The sequence below is a fragment of the Rutilus rutilus genome (genome assembly GCF_951802725.1).
Source record: "Rutilus rutilus genome assembly, chromosome: 7".
Classification (NCBI taxonomy): domain Eukaryota; kingdom Metazoa; phylum Chordata; class Actinopteri; order Cypriniformes; family Leuciscidae; genus Rutilus; species Rutilus rutilus.
In genome coordinates, this window is record NC_140221.1 from 36,943,765 (window position 1) to 36,956,869 (window position 13,105).

Genomic DNA, 13,105 nt, shown 5'->3' on the forward strand with positions numbered 1-13,105 from the left:
AATGAATAGTGGAATAAAGTCGTTATTTTTGTTGTTTTTTTGCGCACAAAAAGTATTCTCGTCACTTGATAAACTTAAGATTGAGCCACTGTAGTCACTTGGACTATATTAACGATCTCTTTAATAACTTTTCTGGGCCTGCAAGTTTCAGTCCCTTAGAAGCCTATGGAGGAGTGATCCAGCTCTCGGAAATTTGTGTTCCTAAGATGAACGAAGGTCTTACGGGGTTGGAACAACATGAGGGTGAGTAATTACTGACAGAATTTTCATTTTTGGGTGAACTAACCCTTTAAAAGCATGTCATTGGGCAGCAGCATAAATTATTTGTCAAGCAGATAACAGATTCGTAACCATGAGAATGAGGATAAATGTTGTAATGAATGATCCACAGTACAAAATGGAAATGCAGAATGTTTCTGCTTATTGTTGACAATACACAATCACATATTCCAAACAGGAATTAGCCTTAAATGAGAAATCTTTCAAGGATTATTTTGCATAGATGTTACATTTCAATCAAACACCAGTGCAATCTTTTTGTGTTCAGAAGCAAATGAGCAATTTATATATTAGCATTAAAGATTGGTTTCAGCAACTTTTTTTTTTTTTTTTTTTTTTTTTTAAAGTTAGAAGTTAGAAAAAGTTGTTTTTCTTCTTTGATTAGTGCCAAAACCATTGATTAACTCAAGAAAGAAAAAAGTTGCTGAAACCAACTTCGTGGGCTGGTGTGGCTATACAGTGCCAGGGCTGAATTAATCATGTTATCTTATAAGCCCAGCCTCTGACGTTTCGGGCTCAGCCCATGATGTTTTTAAAACCTAGAAACGCCCATGCATATAGCCTGAAAACATCTCATCTGACAGAGGACTGTGCCGCGGTGCTGACTGTTATTATTATATATATATTTTTTTTAATTGCTGTGAGATTGTTTGCTGTTGCGCACAAATCAGGCCCGGCTGCAGAATGAAATGACTGAGGGGGCATGTGAAATTGTTAAGGGGGCTTAACTTTATACCATCAATGAACAATACACACTGATAACTTGCTTAGTAAAAAAAGATAAGGCAGCATCATTTATTATGCATATTTTAACCCTTTCACGCTTAATTTTAATATTCTAACTGACTCCCCATAGTGAGTTTTTTCAAGGCGACTGTTATTTTAGAATTTAGAACGGAAACCCTTAATGTTTCCATGGCGACGCGTCATATTTGTCACGTGACACACCGTGGATGTATCGCTTTTATTTCCTTTTCCCTTTTTTATTCAAAATCAACAGATTTTGCTAAACCCATTTTATTCTATCTGATTTCCGATTCTCAAAAATGTGTATGTGAGTGTGTTTGGTCATTTAAAAACCTTTATAAATAATCTTGATCTTGATCTATAATAACGTGAGATGGCTGTTTCTTTGTGCCGCAGTTCAGAGAATCCTGTCAATTTCTCCCGAAATACATGCAAGAAAGTGGAATAGAAGAATAGAGTAAACTACTTTATAGTCACTACCACTGTGTTTGTCTGATATGAATAACACACGTCGGCAAATTATATTTGAATAGATTGTTATTGCTGCTTCCACAGACATCAGTGTGTATTTTACAAACTCCAAATGTATTATTTTACTAGTGCTTAATGTGTATTTAAATGTCTGAAACCTAAAATAAACATTGTGAGGTTGAAAACACTGCATAGTTGTGATATGACAGCGTTGAGCGCGTCCGACTCTGGCTCAGCACCAACCAACGCGCGAAAGCACAGTTTGAATCTGGCCGTTATGTCGTCACTAAACATTCTAAATCCCAAATGTGGGACCGTACTCTCAGGGGCACTGAAATAAAAAATCCCATATATGGGACTGTACCGCTCAAAAAGTTAATCATTTAATTTGTAACCATGAATACAAAAATGAAACTGAGGGGGCACAAATAAGATCTGAGGGGGCAATGCCCCCTTTTGCCCCCTCGTGGCGCCGGGCCTGGCACAAATCCTGGAGATATTCTAGGATAGGCTGAAATCACTCACGTGGTGCGTCTCTGTGTGAGAAATTTCAACAATCACCAGTCAGAGACAGCAACAAAGCCAAAGCACAATAAAATAAGGCAACTTATGATTTCAGGGGTTTACATAGGCTTTTGTCTGGTTTCAAATTTGTCCGTCAACTTTTCAAAATACATGCGGGGCTGAAGCCCCAGCAAAATCGACTGACGTCGTGTCTGATCAAAAGAAACCTGTCTTGTCTGTTGGTGTCAGTGGCCTCTTTGCTTCGGGATTTTTCATTGCGTGAAAAAACGGAGAACAGTGTCAACACGATGCGTGAGATTTGGCAGCCCTGTCTTCACCAAAAACATTGTGCATTATATTTATTAAAAAACTATTTTATTGTCGCACTGAGGGGGGGCTGGGGGGGGCTTTGGAGATAACTGGCCCCAGGGCCTTTACAAGTCATAATCCGTCCCTGTGGACAGATGATCAACAGTAACATAAGCGACTGAATTCGTTTCTGTAGCAACAGTAACTAAGGAGGGCGAGGCATTTTCTTTCCTGGTTCGGTTGAAACATGCCCCTTAATCACAGCCCAATGGAGCAGTATCAGACTCATATTCTGACTAGAATCTGAGTATGACAACGTCAGGCTAGTAAAGTTAATAGTATACATGATATTATAGTATACAGAAGTATAGATGAAAACCAATGGGTAGTCTATAGCGTAGAGGCTAAGGGAGGCTGATTTATACGCATAAGTATAAATCAGCCTTTAAGTTGATGTGCATCTCTCTCTAGTCTGTCTGTCTGTCTAGCCTAGCTGGGCAGTGCATCTTTTGGTCTTTCTGTGTCTTGCTTGCTAATGCCGGCCACTTCCAGGGCTGTGTTCTGTGACTTTGTGCCTGACAAAAAAAAAAGTGAGAGTGAAATACAACATTAGGAGGATCAGGCCCTTCCTATCAGAGCAGGCTACACAACTCATTGTCCAAGCACTCGTTCTATCCAGACTGGACTATTGTAATGCTCTCCTAGAAGGTCTTACAGCTTGCACTGTCAAACCTCTGCAACGGATCTAAAATGCAGCAGCTAGAGTGGACTTTAACGAGCCGAAGAGAGCAAGCGTCACTCCTCTCCTCACAAAATTGCACTGGTTGTCAGTTGCTGCTTGCATCAAATTCAAGTCACTGACTTTTGCCTGCAGAACAACCACTGGCTCTGCTCCCTTTTACCTAAACTCATTACCTCAGACTTACGTGCCATCCAGACCTTTTTCTGGTCTGTTCCATGCTGGTGGAATGACCTGCCCAACTCAACCAGAGCTGCTGAGTCCGTGCCCATTTTCAAGAAACGACTGAAGATGCATCTTTTTCGGCAACAACACTTTATCTTCTATTCTGTATCTATTATCAAAAAATAAAAACGTACTGCGTTAGATTAAACTGGGAAGGGTCATAGCAATTTGCACATAGCATAGCACATAGCACATAGAATATTGTTGTCCTATTGTTAGTTTAACTGCTTCTATTGTTTTCATTTGTAAGTCGCTTTGGATAAAAGCGTCTACTAAATGAATAAATGTAAATGTACTAGATGTAAAGCCTACTTGTAAGTGTACTGTTTCAATACTACTTGGGACTAAATTGGCCCACTTTTAGTGTATAAAAGTATACTTTTAAGTATACTTTGTGTAACAGTAGTACACTTTGAGTACACAACTACTATACAACGAAGTTTTTGTATTGTACTGCAACTATAAGTGAACTTATAGTTTACTATAAGTAAATATATTTTAGTTTATGAAAATACACTTTGAAGTATACTCTCAGTAAACTACTAGTTTAGTAGTTTTATACTGCAAGAAAGCTTTCTAAGTTCCTAGGCAATACATTTTCATACTTAAACTATATGCAGTTTCTTCATTCATTTAGTTTAATTAAAAAAGCAAAATTTTTAACTAAATTCTAAAAGCTGAGAAAGTCAAATTTTTATCAAAGACTAGGTCCGTATCGGATTCAGAACGATGATCAAAACAGTATAGATCAAGTCCATCAACACCCCAAAGCTTCACACAACTACAAGCCAGGTATACTCAGAATACTTAATTATACTTTTAAATATATCTCGATCAAAAGATTGAGTACAAGTGTAAGACGTAATATACTTAGACTTTTCTGTCAATAAACCTAAGTGGAAATGTAACTATATTTCTGAGAAGTACATAAAGTAAAAGAAAGTTACTTTCAGTCTACTTAAGAGGTAAACAAATAATACACTTATTTTTCATAAGAGTACCCATAATGAACAAATAATTCCATAACTTAACTGATTTATTTCTCTCTTGGACAAATAATTCCATAACTCAACCAATGTATTTCTCTCTTGGTTCTCTCACACACCCAACACAAACTATGCTCATCCTCCCTTTCTACTGCTTTCTCTGAACTTGCAGGGAAGCAATCCAATTCTGTCTGTCAGAGTGGAACATCCATAGTCTATATATCTCCGTTAGACATCGTTTTATTTATATTTAATGGATCCTTCTGAATAATAAGAATAAAAATTATTAAAAATAATATTCTTATAAATCAGAGTGAAAAATGTCCATGCAAAACATCCAGAGCATTTAGTAAAATCAGTGTCATATTTTCCTCTGAACAGCTAAGAAATTAATAAGTCTCCATGCATCTGTACAGACACAAAAACATGATTTCTTCTTTATTTCATAGAAGGTATGTTGGTGAATTATTAAAGGGGTGGTTGAGTATGATTTCACTTTTCTAACTTTAGTTAGTGTGTAATGTTGCTTTTTGAGCATAAACAACAGCTGCAAAGTTACAACGCTCAAAGTTCAAAGCAAAGGGAGATATTTGCTTTTAAAGAAATCGTTTTTTAAGGACTACAACAAACAGCTGGTAGGGACGGGACTACACGACATTCCTCCAGGGTTAGTGACATCACCAACCCTAAAATTTACATAAACCCCGCCCCCGGAAACACGCAGTCTGTGTTGAGAAGAGGTTGCTGTTGTCCAGCACATTTGTACAAACTCTGTACAAACTTTAGCATCCGTCTTCTCACATGCAATAGAAAGTCAATCTAGAGGTGTGCATCTCATAACAGTTCCTATACGAGCGATTTATAGATTATCATGTTAGAATATGCTATTTGAAGATAGTTAACTCCACATCAGCAACATAAATTCATCAACTAACCAATCAGAGACGTCCTGTTGCATTCTACGTCTTGTCACTTATTCTTGAGTCTCTCCATTTTTGTCTGACTCCGTTTCAACATAAAAGGCAGTTACTGTCATTTTAGTGTGTGTCTCCGTGACATAATCGGAGCTGCTAACACACGAGCTCTTGAAACCCCGCCCTCTGTGTCAGGAGCAGCAGTATATTTGCATTTAAAGGGCCAGACACAAAACGGTGCGTTTTTGCTCACCCTCAAAAAGTGACAACTTTAACATGCTATATAAAAATATCTGTGCGGTATTTTGAGCTAAAACTTCACACCCACACTCTGGGGACATCAGAGATTTATTTTACATCTTGTGAAAAGGGCATTATACCACCCCTTTAATGCAATAACATATGTATTGTGAAGTTTTATCAAAACATCTATTGCCTTATAAATAATAAGTAAAATGAATTTAAAATGCAAACAAGTTATTGGACAACATTACTTTACTATATCAAAATGCATATGCCATGGATTAATAAAATGAAATAGCCTCCGCATGGACAATAAGGGAATGATTTTACTCAAACCATATTGTTGATAAATGATACAAGAACTAGTTATGAATAATAACGCATCAGTGTTTTTGAAAACATTAAACTCTTTAATATTACAGTAATATAAAACATTTTAATACTACAGTAATATTAAACATCTTTAAAATTTCTGTTTCAAATAACGTTGTGTTTGAGCTGCGTGTGCTAAGGCTAAAGAGCTGAAGGAACACCCCTAAACTAAAGCTTTGTTAGATGGTTTTAGCTCATCTAATTTATCATATATAGGTTGTGTTCCGTTATTTATACAAAATAAACACAATATTACAACTTATACTTGCACAAAATCATGCACAGATTATCTTGAGCTATTATTAATAGTAATCAACTATTACATAGTGAAACTCCTGTTGTGGATGCGCTCCTCCCCTCCCATGACAACACGCTGAAACACAGCAACTAAACCCAAAGAATTCACAACGTTTTTAATGCAATAGTTTGCTCATTATAATGTTATGTATATATGACAGTACCAGTCATAGTTATTAATGTTCTGCATTGAAGCTAATGATCATCACATATTGTGCCTTTAATTCTATAAATCAAAGCTACAGCTAACACTGTCTGTAAAAGACAGACTTACAATCGGTTAAATGTACTGTTATGTTGATGAAATATATATTTAAAAAAATCAATTTTAGAAAACATGGGTGGTGATGATGTAAAAAGATCCAGCACATTTAGATGGTACAACCTTTTGAACTGTATGCATATCCCACACAGCCTCATTTTTGATTCACTTGGAATTAAATATAGCATCTACCCAGACTAAGGTTGCTTGACACATGCTGAAAGGTTCCACACAAATTGTTAAGATCTCACTGAAATGACTAGATATCTTTGTAGGAAAAAAATACAGCTTCTAATTTTTAATATTGAGATCTGCTCTTGTGCAGATCTGCTCTAAAATGCTGCTCTTATGTGGTAGCCAAAGTACTTAAAGTAACGTCACAACATTTATAGCTACCAACTGGAATATATTCTGTATAAGTTTCTTTCTTCTGTAGAACATAAAAGTTTTAGAAATGAAAAGGAGCAGAAAGAAGATAAACTTATAATATCTGCCCCTTATCAACATAAGTTAAATTACAATTCCAAAGAGGTGCGCTTACAACACACATCTACTTTGCAGCACATACACAAAGTCATAAATCAAATATCACATTTTCCTGCTAAATAGAAGCATTATATTTCTCTATTAGTAATGCTTTTACACTCTTCTTAAAAACAAAAAACGATATCGAAGTTTTAATTTCACTATTTAGATTGTTCCACAGACTGACACCTTGTATTGAGACACATCTTTCCTTTAATTTTGTTCTAAACTCTGGTTTCTGAAAGACTTCAGTTCCTCTTAAATTAAATCTACTAACTCTCTTGATGAATCTATTTTGTAATTTATCAGGTAATGTTTTCAGGTGAGCTTTATACATTATTTTTAGAAGGCTATATTCCAATAAGTCATTGAATTTTAAGGTTTTTAACTGTATAAATATTGGATTTGTATGGGCCCTATATTCACTTCCATTTACAATGCGAATGGCACGTTTTTGTAATTTAAAAACTGGTTCTATGAAAGTCTTGTTTGCACTTCCCCATGCTTCAATGCAATAGGTCAGATGTGGAACAATCAATGAATTATATAACAAAATTAAGGCACATTTATTTACAGATTCTTTTACCTTATGTAACACGGCTATAATTTGGGATACACTAGATTTAACATGGTCAATATGGAATTTCCATGTCAACTGTTCATCAATCACAACACCTAAAAACTTAAATTCATGAGTCCTTTCAATCTGTACTCCTTGTACTGACAATGCTACATCAAAATCCTTATTTATACAACTAAAAATCATAAATTTTGTCTTACTGATATTTAAAGACAGTCTATTGGCGTTAAACCATCTCATAATTTTCCCAAACTCATACTCTACAACTTGTAATACGTCATTTATATTTTTGCCAGCATAAAATAAAGTAGTATCATCCGCAAACAAAATACATTTTAGTAACTTTGAAACATTTGCTATATCATTCACATAAAGAAGAAAAAGTACGGGACCTAGTACCGATCCCTGGGGTACACCACAAGTTATTGGACAATTTTTTGATTTTGTGTTATTGATTTCAACATATTGCTCTCTATCTTTTAAATAACTTTTGACCCACTGATGAACTATACCTCTTATACCATATTTATGTAGTTTACTCAGTAATATTTCATGGTCTAAGGTGTCGAACGCTTTTTGCAAGTCCACGAAGACACTTACAGTAACATGTTTCTTATCCATAGCATTGGTTATTTCTTCTACCAGTTCCAAAATTGCTGTTGCAGTTGAATGATTTGAGCGAAATCCATATTGACTATTGTTTAACAATTCATTTTTATCCAAAAATTGTTTTAATCTAATCACAAATAGTTTTTCCAAAATTTTAGATAACTGTGGTAACAAGGATATGGGTCTATAATTCGAAACATCATTTTTATTTCCTTTTTTGAAAAGTGGAACCACTCTGGCTATTTTCATACTTTCTGGAAATTTCCCTGTAGTGAATGACAAATTACAAATATAAGTAAAAGGCTCAACAATAACGTCTATAATTTGCTTTATCAGTGCCATATTCATATCTGTATAATCATTTGACTTTTTATTTGCAAATTCATACACAATTTTCAAAATTTCACTCGCTTGTACCCTCTCAAGGAAAATGCTGTTTACACTATGTGGAATAATACTACCATCAATGTTTTCATCTGGGATGTATTGTACTAAATTGGAGCCAATGTTTGCAAAATAATTATTGAATTCGTGTACAATTTCTTCTGTTGCATATTTATCTGAGTTGTTCTTGGTTATAAAATCAGGAGTAATAATTTTGGCCCTGCTTTTATGCAAGACTGTATTTATTACACCCCATGTGTTTTTGATATTGCCTTTACTTTTGTCTATCAAATTGGTGTAATAATCCTTTTTTTGTTTTCTTATAATTAATACAAGTTTGTTTTTATATTTTTTATATCTACACTCTGCTTCTTCTGTTCTTTTTTTAAGAAACATTTTATACAGATAAATTTTTTTTTTACAAGCGTTTTTCAACCCATTTGTCATCCAAGGGTTACCAAAGGATTTTTTCGCAGTTTGAGCACGAATTTTGACTTGTTTACAATTTTTATCATATGAATTAATTAGTGTAGTCATGAAAGCATTATAAGCATTATTTAAGTCATTCGTATATACTTGATCCCAGTTTTGTCTCTTACAGTAAGATCTTCTTTAAAATCCTCAATAGCCTTTCTGGACTTATCCCTTATGACAACGAGAGAGTTATCTTGCATAGTATCGATACAGAAATTGTCATAAATTATAAATACAGGGAGATGATCACTCACATCTGTCATGAAAATACCATTTATAATTTCACCGTGTATATTTGTATATATATTATCAATAATCGTAGCACTATGAGTTGTGATTCTGGTTGGTTTGGTTATCATTGGGCATAAACCTGCAATTTCCATATAATTCTTAAAGTCGTTAGTTGCTATTTTGCTACCCAGATCTATATTGAAATCACCACATACAATTACTGATTTGTTCTTTACATCCTCAAACATTTCTATAATTTTTTCTGTAAACAAATCAGTAACAGGCCCAGGTGGTCTATAAACACAAGTGATTAACACATTTTTTCCTTTATCATTTATAATTTCTATCGTTAATGCTTCCATCAAATCAATCACAGCTATAGTTTTGTGCTCAACAACTTTACATTTCAGTTTAGCATCAACATAGAGGGCAACACCTCCTCCACCTTTCCCCATCCTGTTTTCATAAAACATGTTGTAACCATTGATCTGTACACTGTCAACTTGCGTTTCCTTCAACCAGGTTTCTGTTACAGCAATCACTTTAAATGTCCGTTTTAGATCACTAAGAAAGTTGTTGATCTTAGATAATTTACATTTCAAACTTTGGCTATTAAAGTGTATAATGGAAAATGCGTCATTAGAAAACCTTTGTGTAGTCCCATTAAACTCTTGTGTTGTAAAGTATTGACATTCCCCAGGCACTAATATATTCTGTGCATAGACAGTTTCCATATCAAATATTTTGTCACTGTTTATGTCAACATTTGGGACCATGATCGAAAGTGTGAGTACTTAGATCGAATAGACATTCTAATAAAATCATACATGCTCAGTCCAACAACAAGATATATCCATTTATCTGACCACAATTCCCCTTTTGACAAAATTATGTTCATTCCCACAGGGTTTAACATCGGCATTTCTTGAGGTGTATTGAAAATACAAAAAGGAATATGTCTCATTATTTAAACTGTTCTAGATCAATTAGGTCTCTTAACATCACAACTTTAGCTTGTTCCGGATTTGACCCATTAAGTTGAATAAATACCTTACAATTTCTTGTCCATGTCGCCTTGATTTTCCCAATTTTCCGCAGGGAGCGGGCTTCTCTTGCGATGTTTGCCATTTTCTGCGTTAAATGCTCATTCAAATACACCGCTGTTCCTCTCAACTTTTTTCCTTGGCTTAATACCGTGGGGTTTCAGCCAGGGCCTTCAGTAACGATAATGAATTCTGGACATTGTAATGTTATTTTTTTCCGAAAATTGTTATTGTACACATGTATTGTATCTTATTTAGCATTGTACTGTATAGCAACCTCCTCCCCCCCCATGTCGAGGACACATTGCTGGCCCCCTGGGGCGTTCTGTCACTACGCATCAAAATTTGATTGGCTGATAACACGTCAGTCAAGGTTATGATCAAATGGAAAATGGCTGCTTAAACGGAAGCCTAGCTATACTACTAGTGCTGGTCCACGGAGCTGCGTTTAGATGACATATGGAAAATCCAGCTCAGCCTCACAAAAAATAACCATATTCTTTATGCAGATATAATCGTAATGTACTGAAATAGACAGTAAGAATTTAGACAAGTTCAGACACACATTAATTTAATCTAATTATGAAAAAAAAGCAGAGAAGCCCCCGATGGCCCTGACAGCCCACCACTGCTTTTAACCCAATACTGCATTGTATTCATTGAGACATAGAGGGGGAAAATAATTAGCTGGATTAGTTGGAAATAATAAGAGATCATCTGCATACAGAGATAGTTTGTGCTCATCCTTGCCAAATGTTATGCCAGTAATTGATGGGTTTTTAACGAATGGCAATAGCCGGTGGCTCTATGGCAATAGAAAATAATACCGGTGAGCCTGGGCATCCCTGCCTACATCCCCCGAAGATCGAGAGGGCATCAGATAAATCACTGGTAAACATTAGTAAAAATCTGAGCCTTAGGTATATTAAAGACCCATGATGAGAGATGTTGATGTAGTGGCTTAAAAGATGTTGATTCTATTCTGTGTAGATGGAGCTTAACCAGCATAAGTTGAAGAGAATTTTTTTGGGTGTTTTTACCTTTTATTATTACAGTCGAGTATTTAGACAGGAATAAATACTTTTAAGTTTTAGAGTGTGAGAGTGAGAGGGGGACGAGATAAGCAAAAGCGTATCAGTCGGGCCTCAAACTCAGGCCGCAAAACGCAATGGGACTATATATCTGTGCGCTGCCCACCTAGCCTGACAAGCCAGACCCACATCAAGATGTTCGCTCTGGGAACACACCATTGGCAGGGCTCAATCTGAGGGGCAGGATAAACGGTTGTCTTTTAAATTCCCTCTGCACGCAATAGGATAGCGCTACAACCAACTAGAGTGTTTTCCCACCAGCGGAGCTAGTTGATAGATTAAACTTTTGCCGTATCCGGTCGGCAAAACTCCGAACACATCTTCCTTTTTTAAGAATGACTTCAGTGCCGTTCTTTTCTCAAAAAGAAAAGCTTAACTCCAAGTCTTCCAGAGCCGGTTCGAAATCGGCCAAAGCCGTTTCGAAAGACTGCTGTTCGCCAGCTCTATACACGATGTGATTGGCCTGACTAGAGTTTGTTTTTTTTCAGCTCGCAAGCCAACGGAGAGTTGGTTGACGACACTGACTGCAAAATAAAATTTGCTGCCACTAGGGTGCGTCTAGATTTCTAGGCTACTGCCCACCAGGCTATTGGCTCCAACTAAAAATCGTGAATTTTTTTAAATATTAGAACATTGTAAGAATCATGGAGGGAACAGAATCCGACGGTGCTAGATTTCAGGTTCCATGTGCTTAATTCTAGCAATTAATGTCCTTCTAGTAATTAGAATTTGAATAAACAATGAACTCAGCGCTGAAAGAGAAGAGTATCTCTCAAGTTTATTAGCATCTTTGTCTCAGAAGAAGGGAGTATCACAGAGTTAACCAATAAGATAGTGTATACCTTACATCATATAGGAATACGATACATTGAATAACAAGTCCATATATGGTCAGGTTCTGGCTAGATCACCATATACGTTTGGATCCAGAAGGACCCTGTGGTGGATTTTTAATAGATAAAATAGTAAACTGTATATTAAACTTACCATGTTTCTAACATCTAACTGTACTTCCGTTTTTAGGCCTAACAAAACTAACCCTTTGAAACACAATGTACTAAAACGTTCTGTCCTGTGTTTTTGGATGTTGTATTTTTACCATAGCCCTTTGACTTTGGTTGTGTGAGTGTAAAAATAACAAATATGGGAATTGAAACTAGACAGATGACTAAATTTGAACCTTGTGATTAACAATTAAGTAATCATTAAAACAAAGTTTGCTTTACCTAATAACAGAAGGGTTTGTCTATGAAGAACCAATCAAATTCATATAATTTTGCCATACCTCCCTATTCTATAAAAACTGTTGTATTCGTGTTAGCTGGTGGGATTCTCAATGGAATTTGTCTGAGATCCTTCGGCTTTGCTTCTTCTTGGGGGAGATTCTCTGAGAACTACTCGAGAGATCCTCCGGCCGTGATTAAAGCATTTAAAGGACATTTGCTGAGGTCTGTTTGTCGATTATTCCTGCGCAGGAAGTAGGCTAGTTAGGGGAACAGGTATTAGCACCCAGCCGATGTCGATGTGTAGACGCGCTAGGGTATAGGATTAGACTCAGCCGACGTCGATGTGTAGACGCGCTAGAGTATAGGATTAGACTCAGCCGACGTCGATGTGTAGACGCGCTAGAGTATAGGATTAGACTCAGCCGACATCGATGTGTAGACGCGCTAGAGTGTAGGATTAGACTCAGCCGACGTCGATGTGTAGACACGCTAGAGTATAGGATTAGACTCAGCCGACATCGATGTGTAGACGCGCTAGAGTATAGGATTAGATTTAGCCGACATTGATGTGTAGACGCGCTAGAGTATAGGATT

General features: G+C 36.2%; 1 long non-coding RNA gene across 1 annotated transcript; it reads right to left on the bottom strand.

Annotated features, from left to right (window-relative positions):
• Nucleotides 1–916: 916 nt before the first annotated feature.
• LOC311293383 lies at nucleotides 917–5,306 on the bottom strand. The gene is made up of 3 exons (XR_014627925.1): nucleotides 5,196–5,306; nucleotides 3,237–3,383; nucleotides 917–2,885 (listed from the first exon to the last, which is right to left on the bottom strand). It is a non-coding gene; the product is annotated as an uncharacterized lncRNA (long non-coding RNA).
• Nucleotides 5,307–13,105: the final 7,799 nt, after the last annotated feature.